General features: G+C 42.7%; 1 protein-coding gene across 13 annotated transcripts in view; it reads left to right on the forward strand.

The window, feature by feature from the left end:
* Positions 1–12,575, forward strand: part of NSD1 (nuclear receptor binding SET domain protein 1) — a 144,863-nt gene that overhangs the window by 15,785 nt on the left and 116,503 nt on the right. The gene's annotated exons all lie outside the window — the stretch shown is intronic.

The raw sequence follows: 12,575 nt of genomic DNA on the forward strand, positions 1-12,575 counted from the left end.
AGGGCTGCTCACAGTATGTAGCTGGCTTCCCCCAGAGTGAGTTGTCCAAGAGAGGAGAGACCTAGCAAGGAGATCCAAGGAGACATAATGTGGGAGGGGAACACCGTGAAGTGTGGATCACTGGGGGCCATCTAGGGCGACTGGTTACCACACCCACCCAATAAGAAATAAGTAGTTTTAATTAAAGGAGAAAGCTTAAGTATACAAAGTAGTGACGCTTTAAAAAACTTATTTATTTATTTATTTACTTATTATTTATTTATTTATTTTTGGCTGCGCCGGGTCTTAGTTGCGGCATGTGTGATCTTCGTTGTGGCATGCAGGAACTTTAGTTGTGGCATGAGGACTCTTGCGGCATTTGAACTCTTAGTTGTGGCATGCATGTGGTCTCTAGTTCCCTGACCAGGGATTGAACCTGGGCCCCTTGCATTGGTAGCATGGAATCTTACCCACTGGACTACCAGGGAAGCCCCATTAACTTTTTTTTTTTTTTTTTTTTTTTTTGCGGTACACGGGTCTCTCACTGTTGTGGCCTCTCCCGTTGAGGAGCACAGGCTCAGCGGCCATGGCTCACGGGCCTAGCCACTCCATGGCATGTGGGATCTTCCCGGACTGGGAAGATTGTGCAGGGGCACGAACCCGTGTCCGCTGCATTGGCAGGTGGACTCTCAACCACTGCGCCACCACGGAAGCCCCCCATTAACTTCTTAAAAAATTAATTAATATTTATTTTTTGGCTGTGTTGGGTCTTCGTTATTGCATATGGGCTTTCTCTAGTTGTGGTGAGCAGTGGCTACTCTTTGTTGCAGTGTGCAGGCTTCTTGTTACGGTGGCTTCTTTTGTTGCGGAGCATGCGCTCTGGGTTTGTGGGCTTCAGTAGTTGTGGCACGCGGGCTCAGTTGTTGTGGTGCACAGGCTTAGTTGCTCCACGGCATGTGGGATCTTCTTGGACCAGGGCTTGAACCCGCATCCCCTGCATTGGCAGGCAGATTCTTAATCACTGCGCCACCAGGAAAGTCCTATTTTTAATTTTGATAAAATATACATAGCATAAAATTTACCATTCTAAGTTTGTTTTTTTTTTTGGCCGTGCCATGTGACTTGCGGGATCTCAGATCCCTGACCAGAGATTGAACCCAGGGCCATGGCAGTGAAAGTCCGGCATCCTAACCACTAGGCCACCAGGGAACTCTACATCCTAACTATTTTGATTTGTACGGTTAAATAACATTAAGTGTGTTCACATTTCATGCAACCATTCTCCAGAACTCTTTCCATCTTAGAAAACTTACCAATTGAATAACTTGCCACTTCCCCTTCCTCCCAGCCCCTGGTAACCACCATTCTGCTTTCTGTCTCTGAATTTGACTGCTCTGAATACCTCATGTAGAATTATACAATATTTATCTTTTTTGTGATTGCCTTATTTTACTTAGGTAATGTCCTCAAAAGTTCACCCATGTTGTAGCCTGTGTCAGAATTTTCTTCCTTTTTAAAGATATTCTGCTGTATACCACATTTTCTTTATCCATTTATCAGTCGATGGCCACCTTTTCGCTATTGTGAATAATGCTGATGTGAACATAGGTGTACAAATACCTCTTGTGGATTCAGTAGGTATTCCTTTTTTTGGGGGGGGCACATCATACAGCTTGTGGGATCTTAGTTTCCCACCCAGGGATTGAGTCTGTGCCCTCAGCAGTGAAAGTGTGGAGTCCCAACCCCATGGGACTATTTAACATTTTGAGGAACAGCCAGACTGTTTTTGCACAGTAGCTGAACCATTTCTTCATATTCTTGCCAACACTTGCTTTTTTTTTTTTTAAGCCATCCTGGTGAGTGTTACATGTTATCTCATTGTGGTTTTGATTTATATTTCCCTGATGATGTTGAGCATCCATTTATGTGCTTTTTGGACATTTGTATAGGTACTTGGAGTCTGTGTTGTAAATCCTTTGCATATTTTTTAAAAATTGGGCTTTTTTATCGTTTGTAGTTCCTTATATATTCTGGATTAAGTCCCTTATCAGATATGATTTGCAAATATTTTCTTCCATTCTGTGGGTTTTTTCATTTTCTTGATGGTATCCTTGAAGCACAAAATTTTTTTTTTGTTTTCTTGTTTTTTAAATGTTTTTGTATTTGGCTATGCCGTGCAGCTTGTGGGATCCTAGTTCCCTGTTCAGGGATCAAACCCTGGCCCTCAGCAGTGAAAGTACAGAGTCCACTGGACCACCAGGGACATTCCAAAGGTTTTTAATCTTGATGAAGTCCAATATATCTATTTTTTTTCTTTGCTTTGTGGTGTCATATCTAAGAAACCATTGCCTAATTCAAGATGAAGAAGATATGTTTTCTCCTAAAAGTTATGTTCTTACCTCTTACACTTAGGTCTTTGATGCATTTTGAATTTTTGTATATGATGTGAGGTAGGGGCCAAACATGTTTTGCATGTGGGTACCCAGTTGTCCCAGCACCATTTGTTGAAAAGACTGTTCTTTCCCTATTGAATGGTCTTGGCACCCTTGTTGAGAACAGATATAGATTTATCTCTGGGCTCTTAGTTCTGTTCTGTCAATTTATATGTCTATCCTTTTTTAAAAAAATAAGATTTATTTATTTATTTCGCTACACTGAGTCTTAGTTGTGGCACGTGAGATCTTCATTGTCGCGTGTGGAATCTTTTTTTAAAAAAATAAATATTTATTTATGTGTTTATTTATTTATTGTTGGCTGTGTTGGGTCTTCATTGCTGCGTGCGGGCTTTCTCTAGTTGTGGCGAGCAGGGGCTACTCTTCGTTGCCGTGCATGGACTTCTCATTGCGGTGGCTTCTCTTGTTGTGGAGCACAGGCTCTAGGCGTGCGGGCTTCAGTAGTTGTGGCTTGCGGGCTCTAGAGCGCAGGCTCAGTAGCTGTGGCACACGGGCTTAGTTGCTCCGCGGCATGTGGAATCTTCCTGGATCAGGGTTTGAACCCATGTCCCCTGCATTGGCAGGTGGATTCTTAACCACTGCGCCACCAGGGAAGTCCCATGTGCGGGATCTTTAGTTGCGGCATGCAGGATCTCGTTCCCTGACTAGGGATTGAACCTGGGTCCCCTGCATTGGGAGCGTGGAGTTTTAACCACTGGACCACCAGGGAAATCCCTATATGTCTAACCTTATTCCAGCACCACACTTTTTTTTTTTTTTTTTTTTTTTTTTTTTTTGCGGTACGCGGGCCTCTCACTGCTGTGGCCTCTCCCGTTGTGGAGCACAGGCTCAGCGGCCATGGCTCATGGGCCTAGCCGCTCCGCGGCATGTGGGAACTTCCCAGACCAGGGCAGAAACCCGTGTCCCCTGCATCGGCAGGCAGACTCTCAACCACTGCGCCACCAGGGAAGCCCTACCACACATTTTTGATTGATGTCGTTTTGTAGTAAGTTTTGAAATTAGGAAGTGTTGAGTCTTATAAGTTTGTTGTGTTTTTTTTGTTTTTTTTTTCCTTTTTTTTTGGCCATGCCACGCAGCTTCTGGGATCTCAGTTCCCCTACCAAGAATTGAACTTTCATGGCAGTGAAAGTGCCGAATCCTAACCACTAGACCACCAGGGAATTCCCTGTTTTTCATTTTCAAGATTGTTTTAGATATTCTGTGTCCCTTGCATTTTCATACAAATTGTAGGATTAACTTATCAATTTCTGCAAAAAAGGGAACTGGAAGTTTGGTATTTTGTTCAGTCTGTAGATCATTTTGGAGTTTATCAGCATCTTAGCAACGTTGTCTCCAATGTGAAAATGGGGTATGTTTCCATTTATTTAGGTCTTGTTTAATATCTTTCAGTGGTGTTTTGTGGTTTTGAGTGTACAATTCTTGTACTCCTTTTCACTTTTTAATTTTTAAAATTTTTATTTATTTATTTTTTTCGCGGTACCTGGGCCTCCCACTGCTGTGGCCTTTGCCATTGCGGAGCACAGGCTCCGGACGCGCAGGCTCAGCGGCCATGGCTCACGGGCCCAGCCGCTCCACAGCATGTGGGATCTTCCTGGACCAGGGCATGAACCCGTGTCCTCTGCATCGGCAGGAGGACTCTCAACCACTGCACCACCAGGGAAGTCCTATTTTTTATTTTATTTTATTTTTAAAAATTTATTATTATTTTTTGGCTGTGCTGTGCAGCATGCGAGATCTTAGTTCCCAGACGCTTTATGTGATTATTTTTATAGTAGAAGTTACTTTCTAAGTTTTCAATTAAAAGCGACTTCCCTGGATGTCCAGTGGTTAAGACTTCGCCTTCTAGTGCAGTGGGTGAAGGGTTCGATCCCTGGTCAGGGAGCTAAGATCCCATATGCCTCGCCTCTCAGACAAAAAACCAAAACATAAAACAGAAGCGGCACTGTAACAAATTCAATAAAGACTTTAAAAATGTTCCACATCAAAAAATCTTAAAAAAAAAAAAAGGTGACTTTTTACCAAGTACATTTTATTGTAACTTTGCATTTTGAAAATTGCTAACATTAATTGAGACAGCACGTTATTCATTCATCACTCAGTTGTTTTTTAGGTGCCATGCATTTGTAAGGTGGGAATATGGTGGAAGTTGGGGTAGGACAGCTGTGCTGGGCAGAGAGGAGTATGATTTAGGATTCCAAGGATTGAAATAGCTGCTGCTTTGGGAGAGTAAGGAGTTGATTATGGCATGATTAGGCGGGGAGGATGGGGTAGGAAGCGATGATATTGAAGTGGGGTACTTAGGGTCTCGGTCTTTCCCTAAATTCTCCCCCTTTTTTTTTTTGTTTAAATGATTGAAATGATATTTTTTTCCGCTTGTATTTGACTTTTGTATCTATTGTTAACCTGTTTCTGTTTCTTAATTTTGACTGCTGCTCACTATGAAAAAACATTGATAAAATCCCATTAAAAGAAGTCATAAGAACCTTTCCTTATATAGAAAGGGAGTTTGGGATTGTAGAAAGAATGTGGGGGGAGCAGTCCCTTAGACTTACCTGAGAGGCTGTGTCCCAGGCATAAGTTCTCAGTTATGTTTACCAAATAAAACATAACTCTCAACTTAAAAAAAAAAATGTGACCTTTGGAGTTGGACAGATCTCCCTTTGAGACCACACTTGACTCCTTTGATTACCTTGGACAAGTGACTCTTCACCCTTAGTTTCTTAATCTGTAAGCTGTTTTGAAAATTAACTCCTAGCACAGTGTATTGCATATGGTGGGTATTTGCTGCTGCTAATTATCATAGTTAACATACATTGAGTACCGTCTGCCAGGTAGCTAGTCTCTGTACTAAGCACTTAATGAGTATTGATATTATCTCATTTAATTCTCAGAACAAGCCCACATAAGTTGATAGACAACCGTTATTTCAGGTTTATACATTAGGAAATAGAAGCTTAGGGAGATTTAAGTGGTTTCCCAAGTGATGGTGCTGATATTCTGGCCAAGGCCATCTGGCTTCAGAGTGTTTTCTCTCTTCTGTGTTGCCTCCCCTGTTGCAAAGGACTAAGGGCACTGTTCATTACATAATGTTATTTTTAGTGGTCTTGTTGGCAGTGGGAGATTAAAATGAGAGGTAGAAATTTGATAGTTTTTCTCAAGTCTGCATGTCAGTTTGGCCTGAAAACTTGAATAGGAAGACAGGTGTCATCAGCAAATCTGTCCTATCCTGTACTTCAAAGCCAAATGCAACTTCTATCTAGTATGAGGATTTATTTCTGTCTGACTTCTGAGTTATCTCTGCTTACTAACAAATAACCACAATGTAAGTGTAACTGTGCAGTAATGAAATATTCTTTCAGTTTATCATACCAGATGTGAATGTTCCATTAAAAAAATAGTTTAAGGAAGCTAGACACTTTTTAAAGAATTGAGATAAAATTTAAATAGCTTAAAATTGACCATTTAAACCATTTTAAAGTGTACAATTCAGTGGCATTTTTTACATTTACAGTGTTGCGTAACCATTACTGCTATGTAATTCCAGACCATTCTTATCACTCCAAGAAGAAACTACTTAATCATTAAGCAGTCACTCCCCATTTTCCCTCTCCTTGGCAACCACTAATCTTTCAGTCTTTATGAGTGCCTATTCTAGGCATTTTGTATAAGTGGAATCAAAGTATGTGGCCTTTTGTGTCTGGTTCCTTTCACTTAACCATCATGCTTTCAAAGTTTATCCATATTGTAGCACATATCAACACTTCATTCCTTTTTATGGCTGAATAATATTCCATGGTGTGGATATACCACACAGTTTGTTTATCTTTCATCAGTTGGTGGGGATTTGGATTATTTCCACTTTTTTTTTTTTTTTTTGCGGTACGCAGGCCTCTCACTGCTGCGGCCTCTCCCGTCGCGGAGCACAGGCTCCAGATGCACAGGCTCAGTGAGGCCATGGCTCACGGGCCCAGCCTGTCCGTGGATGTGGGATCCTCCTGGACCGGGGCATGAACCCATGTCCCCTGCATCAGCAGGTGGACTCCCAACCACTGCGCCACCAGGGAAGCCCTATTTCCACTTTTTGGTTATGATGAATTAGTTATGCTGCTGTCAGTAGTTGTGTACAAGTTTTTGCTTGAACACCTGTGTTTAAATCTCAGGTATATACCCACTAGTGGAATTGCTGGGTCATATGGTAATTTGGTTTAACTTTTTTTCCCCTTTTATTATTATTTTTTTGAGGCATGATTGACATATTTACATATTTAATGTGTATATCTGTACATATTTAATGTGTATATCTTGATGAATTTGAAGATAAGTATACACCTGTGAAACTGTCACCATATATAATGCCATATACAATACCATACACTTAACCATAAGATGTAATCACTTAACAGATTTTAAGTATATAATACAGTATTGTTGACCATATGCGCTGTACAGTAGATCTCTCAGACTTATTCATCTTGCATAAGTGGAACTATGTACCTTTTGAGTAACATGTCCCCGATTCCCCCTCCTCCCAGCCCCAATAACCTCCTAGCCCCTGATAACCACCCTTCCACTTTGTGCTTCTATGAATTTGACTATTTTGGATTGGGATATAAGTGGGATAATGTAGAATTTGTTCTTCTGTGTGTGGCTTATTTCCCTTAGTATAATGTCCTCCATGTTCATGTTGTAGCAAGTTGCAGGACTTTCTTCTTAAAAAGAAGGCTCAATAATATTCTATTGTATGTATATACCACATTTTCTTTATACACTCATTTGTTGATGGACATTTAGGTTGTTTCCATGTCTTTGCTATTTTAAGTAATATGACAACAAACATGGGTGTGCAGAAAAACTATTTGAGATCCTAATTTAAATTATTTTGGATATGTATGAAAGAGTGGGATTATAACTATATGATAGTTATAGTTTTAATTTTTTGAGGAACCTCCACATAGATTTCCATGGTACCCATTTACATTCCCAACAGCAGTGTACAAGGGTTCCCTTTTCTTTCTATATTCTCACCAACACTTGTGGATGTTATTTATGTGTTCTGGATACGAGATGTTTATCAGATATTCGATTTGCAAATATTTGTTCCCATTCCATGAGTGTCTTTCCACTCTTGATAGTGTCCTCTTCTATACAAAGAATTTTAATTTTGATGATGTCCAATTTAACCTATTTTTTCCTTTTGTTGTTTGTACTTTTGGTGTTCTTCCTATGAATCTGTAGCCAAATACTAGGTCATGAAGACTTCTGTGTTTTCTCTAAGATTTTTATAGTTTTAGCTCCTACATTTAGATCTTTGATATGAGTTAATTTTTGTATATGGTGGGAGGTAAGAGTTCAACTTCATGTTTTAAATTAAAAAAATTTTAACAGCTTTATTGTGGTATAATCCACATACCATACATATATCCATTTAAAATATAATTTAATGATTTTTAGTATATTCACTGAGTTGCACATCTGTCACTACAATTTAACTGTAGAAAATTTTTATCACTCCATTAGCAGTCATTCTCCTCAGCCCTAGGCAACCAGCAGTTTATGTTCTTTCTTTTTTTTTTTTTTGTGGTATGCAGGCCTCTCACTGTTGTGGCCTCTCCCGTTGCGGAGCACAGGCTCCGGACGCGCAGGCCCAGTGGCCATGGCTCGCGGGCCCAGCCGCTCCACGGCATGTGGGATCTTCCCGGACCGGGACACGAACCCGTGTTCCCTGCATTGGCAGGTGGATTCTCAACCACTGCGCCACCAGGGAAGCCCTATGTTCTTTCTTTATGGATTTTCCTGTTCTGGACATTTCATATAAATTAAATCATATAATATATGGTCTTTTGTGATTGAGTTCTTTAACTTAGTGTAATATTTTCAGGGTTCATCCATGTTGTAGCATGTATCAGTACCCCAGTCCTTTTTGTGGTTGAGTAATATTCCATTGCATAGATATACCATATTTTGCTATCCATTCATCAGTTAATAGATCTTTGGTTTGTTTCCACATTTTGGCTGTTATGAATGCTGGCGTGAAGATTCATGTAAAAGTTTTTGTGTGAATGTGTGTTTACTTTTTAAAAAAAATAATATTTATTTATTTGGCTGCATTGGGTCTTAGTTGTGGCACGTGAGTCTTTGTTGCTGCGTGTGGGATCTTAGTTGCTGCATGCAGGATCTAGTTCCCTGACCAGGGATCGAACCTGAGCCCCTTGCATTGGGAGCATGGAGTCTTAACCACTGGACCACCTGGGAAGGCCCTCAATATTTCCTTTTTTTTTTTTTTTTTTTTTTCTTTGCCCCTGTGTGTGTGTAATGCCTGCAGATGAACACACAGGTTTGTGGACACACAGGTGCATGCCTGCCTATGTATACACACATCTGGGTAAATGGCATGTGGCCAAGGACCCCTGGCCATTCATGGTAGACCCTCAGCCATGCACTTACTGAGCACCTACTGTGTGCCTGTCACTTTCCAAGTCTGCCATGTGGGTAAGCTCATTGATTGCAATGATTTTCTCCACTTTCCAGATGGAAAAGGTGAGGCCCCAGGAGGACAAGAAACTCGCTTTAGGTCCCACCTGCTGGGCTGGGGTGGAGTTGGGATTTGATCCAAGGCAGCTGTGTCTGCTCTAGACATTGGGAACATGGAGAGAACCCATCTTTGCCCTCCAGGGGATGACATTGTAATGGCAGAGACAGATACTACACAGGTCAGTCAGCAACAAAATGGGAGGTAGTGATAAGTACCCTGGAGTTACACAAAGCAAGAAAGAGAGAGTGAATTGGGGAGGGGTGTGGTCATTCAGACCTGGGGTCAGAGGAAGCCTTTCAGAGGAGGTGACTTTGAGGAGAGACCTGAAGGAGATGATGGAGGGAGGTGTGCTGACATCTGGGGGAAGAGTGTTCCAGGCAGAGGGAACAGCCTGTGCAAAGGTCCTGAGGCAAGTGTGCCTAGTGTGTTGGAGGAACAGTGAGGAGGCCCGTGTGGCTGAATCAGAGAGAGTGATGTGGACAGAGGGAGGAGGGGAGGGCAAGGAAGGGATGGGGCAGGTGGTACAGGGCCTCATGGGCCTTGGGGAAATCTTGGGCTTTTAACTCTATACTTCTTTTAGGATAGGTTTAGTATTGCTGTATTCTTTTAGTTTTTGCTTGTCTGAGAAATTCTTTATCTCACCTGTTCTAAATGATAATCTTGCTGGGTAGAGTATTCTAGGTTGCAGATTTTTTCCTTTCAGGACTTTTGACTATATTTTGCCACTCCCTTCTGGCCTGTAACGTTTCTATAGAGAAATCAGCGGAGATAGCCTTATGGGAGTTCCCTAGTAATTAATTCTTTGTTTTTCTCTTTAACTTCAGTAGTTGTGGCACATGGGCTCAGTAGTTGTGGCTCGCAGGCTCAGTAATTGTGGTGCATGGGCTTAGTTGCTCTGTGGCATGTGGGATCTTCCTGGACCAGGGCTCAAACCTGTGTCCCCTGCATTGGCACGTGGATTCTTTTCTTTAAAAAAATGTTTATTTATTTTATTATTTTATATTTGGCTGCGTTGGGTCTTCATTGCTGTGTGAGTGCTTTTTCTAGTTGTAACGAGCAGGGGCCACACCTCATTGCGGTGCACGGGCTTCTCACTGTGGTGGCCCCTCTTGTTGCAGAGTATACGGGCTGTAGGAGCATGGGCTTCAGTAGTTGTGACTTGTGGGCTCTAGAGTGCAGGCTCAGCAATTGTGGCACACGGGCTTAGTTGCTTCGTGGCATGTGGGATCTTCCTGGACCAGGGCTCAAACCTTTGTCCCCTGCATTGGCAGGTGGATTCTTAACCACTGCACCACCAGGGAAGTCCCTGTCATTTTAATTATAATATGTCTTGGTATAGATTTGTTTGGGTTCATCTTGTTTGGGATCCTCTGTGTTTCTTGTACCTGGATATCTGTTTCCTCCTTGAGGTTTGGGAAGTGTTCAGCCATAATTTCTTCAGATATACATTTGATCCCCTTTTCTCTTTCTTCTTCTGGAATCTCTGTTATGTTTAGATTAGCATGCTTTATATTATCATAGGTTTCTTATATTGCTTTCAGTTTTTTTATCTGGCTTTCTGTCTGCTGTTCTGATTGGGTGATTTCCATTATTCTATCTTGTGCACTATTCAATCTGCTGTTTATTGCCTTTAGCTCAGGTTTTATCCAGCAAATGAGTTTTCCAATTTTTCTCGGCTCCTCTCTATAGTTTCTAGTTCCTTTTTACAGTAATCTACATTTCTATTGATAGCCTTTCTTTTTTTTTTAAATTGAAGTATGGTTGATTTACAATGTTGTGCTTTGACAGCCTTTCTTAATTCCTTTAGTATTTTCATTACCTCTTTTTTGAACTCGGTGTCTATTAGACTGAAGAGATCTGTTTCATTGTTCGTTCTTTCAGGAGAATGCTCTTGATCTTTTAATTGGTAGTGGTTCTTTTGCTTCTCCATTTTACTTATGTTTCTCTTACTCTATGAGTTTAGGAAAACAGTTGTCTGCTGTGGTTCTAGAGGGGTATTTTTATGTGGGAGTGTCCCTGTGTAGCCTGCATGGGTTTAGTATTTTTTGGTGCGAGGGCTGATTTTAGTATGGATGCCTGCCACCTCTTTCCTCAGTGTGTGCTGGCCGATATCCCCTTGATAAGGGGTGTAACTGGTGTTGTGGTGACCAGAGCCCACACTGGAAGTTGAGCAGGGCCTCCTTTTTGTTCTGTGGTTGTCACAGCCCTATTAGGGGCAGAATCTGCTCCTTAGTTTTTAGAGTAGAAGGTCCCAGATCCATTTCTAAGCTGCTGTGTGAGGTCAGCAGGATTGGAGTGCTTCCACTGGGAGAGGAGCCACTGAGTATTCCTCCGCTGGAGCTGTCCACCAGGGAGCGCGCTCTGTGGTGTCACCTGAAACCCATTGTGTGGGCTCACAAAGTACACTGTTGTTGGCACTGTCCTTGTTCCCGGCTCAACCATAGGAATGCTGGCAATAGGCCCTGGTGACCCTCAGGCACTGTGTTTACAAAGCCACAGGTGCAGATCCACCAGCTCAGATCCAGTGAAGTCAGGTACCAGGACTGGAGTAGTTGTGCCATGTGCGCTGTGGAAGCAGCCCAGACCTCGGCCCAGCCTCCGCGTGCACACTCCGCACAGCCCATAGCTGCTAAGGCCAGACCTGTCCCAGCCTCGGAGGCAACCGTTGTCTACTTGATGTCCCACAGGCTCAGAGTTTACAAAGCCAGCAGCCTTGCCCTTTTCTATATTTTTTTAACATCTTTATTGGGATATAATTGCTTTACAATAGTGTGTCAGTTCCTGCTTTATAACAAAGTGAATCAACTATACATACACATATATCCCCATATCTCCTCCATCTTGCGTCTCCCTCCCATCTTCCCTGTCCTACCCCTCTAGGTGGTCACAAAGCACCGAGGTGATCTCCCTGTGCTATGTGGCTGCTTCCCACTAGCTGTCTATCCTTGCCCTCTTCTTTCTTTTAAAATAAATTTATTTGCTTATTTATGGCTGCGTTGGGTCTTTGTTGCTGCACATGGGCTTTCTCTAGTTGTGGTGAGCAGGGGCTACTCTTTGTTGTAGTGCATGGGCTCTAGGCGCATGGGCTTCAGTAGTTGCGGCACGCGGGCTCAGTAGTTGTGGCATGCAGGCTCAGTAGTTGTGGCTCACAGTCTCTAGAGCACCTCAGTAGTTGTGGCGCACAGGCTTAGTTGCTCTGTGGCATGTGGGATCTTCCCGGACCAGGGCTCGAACCTGTGTCCCCTGCATTGGCAGGTGGATTCTTAACTACTGCGCCACCAGGGATGCCCCTCTTTGCCCCCCCCCCTTTTTTTTTTTTGCGGTACATGGGCCTCTCCCATTGTGGAGCACAGGCTCCGGATGCGCAGGCCTAGCGGCCATGGCTCACGGGCCTAGCTGCTCCGCGGCATGTGGGATCTTCCCGGACCGGGGCACGAACCCACATCCCCTGCATCTGCAGGCGGACTCTCAACCACTGCGCCACCAGGGAAGCCCCCTTGCCCTTTTCTTGATTAAGCATTTGCTTGGTTGTTCCAGACCTTTTTAGTAGTTTCCCCAGTTCTCATAGTTTTTTGTGTAGTTGTTTGTGATAGTTTTTCCCTTGTTCATCT

The sequence above is a fragment of the Kogia breviceps genome, chromosome 4 (assembly GCF_026419965.1).
Source record: "Kogia breviceps isolate mKogBre1 chromosome 4, mKogBre1 haplotype 1, whole genome shotgun sequence".
NCBI lineage: Eukaryota > Metazoa > Chordata > Mammalia > Artiodactyla > Physeteridae > Kogia > Kogia breviceps.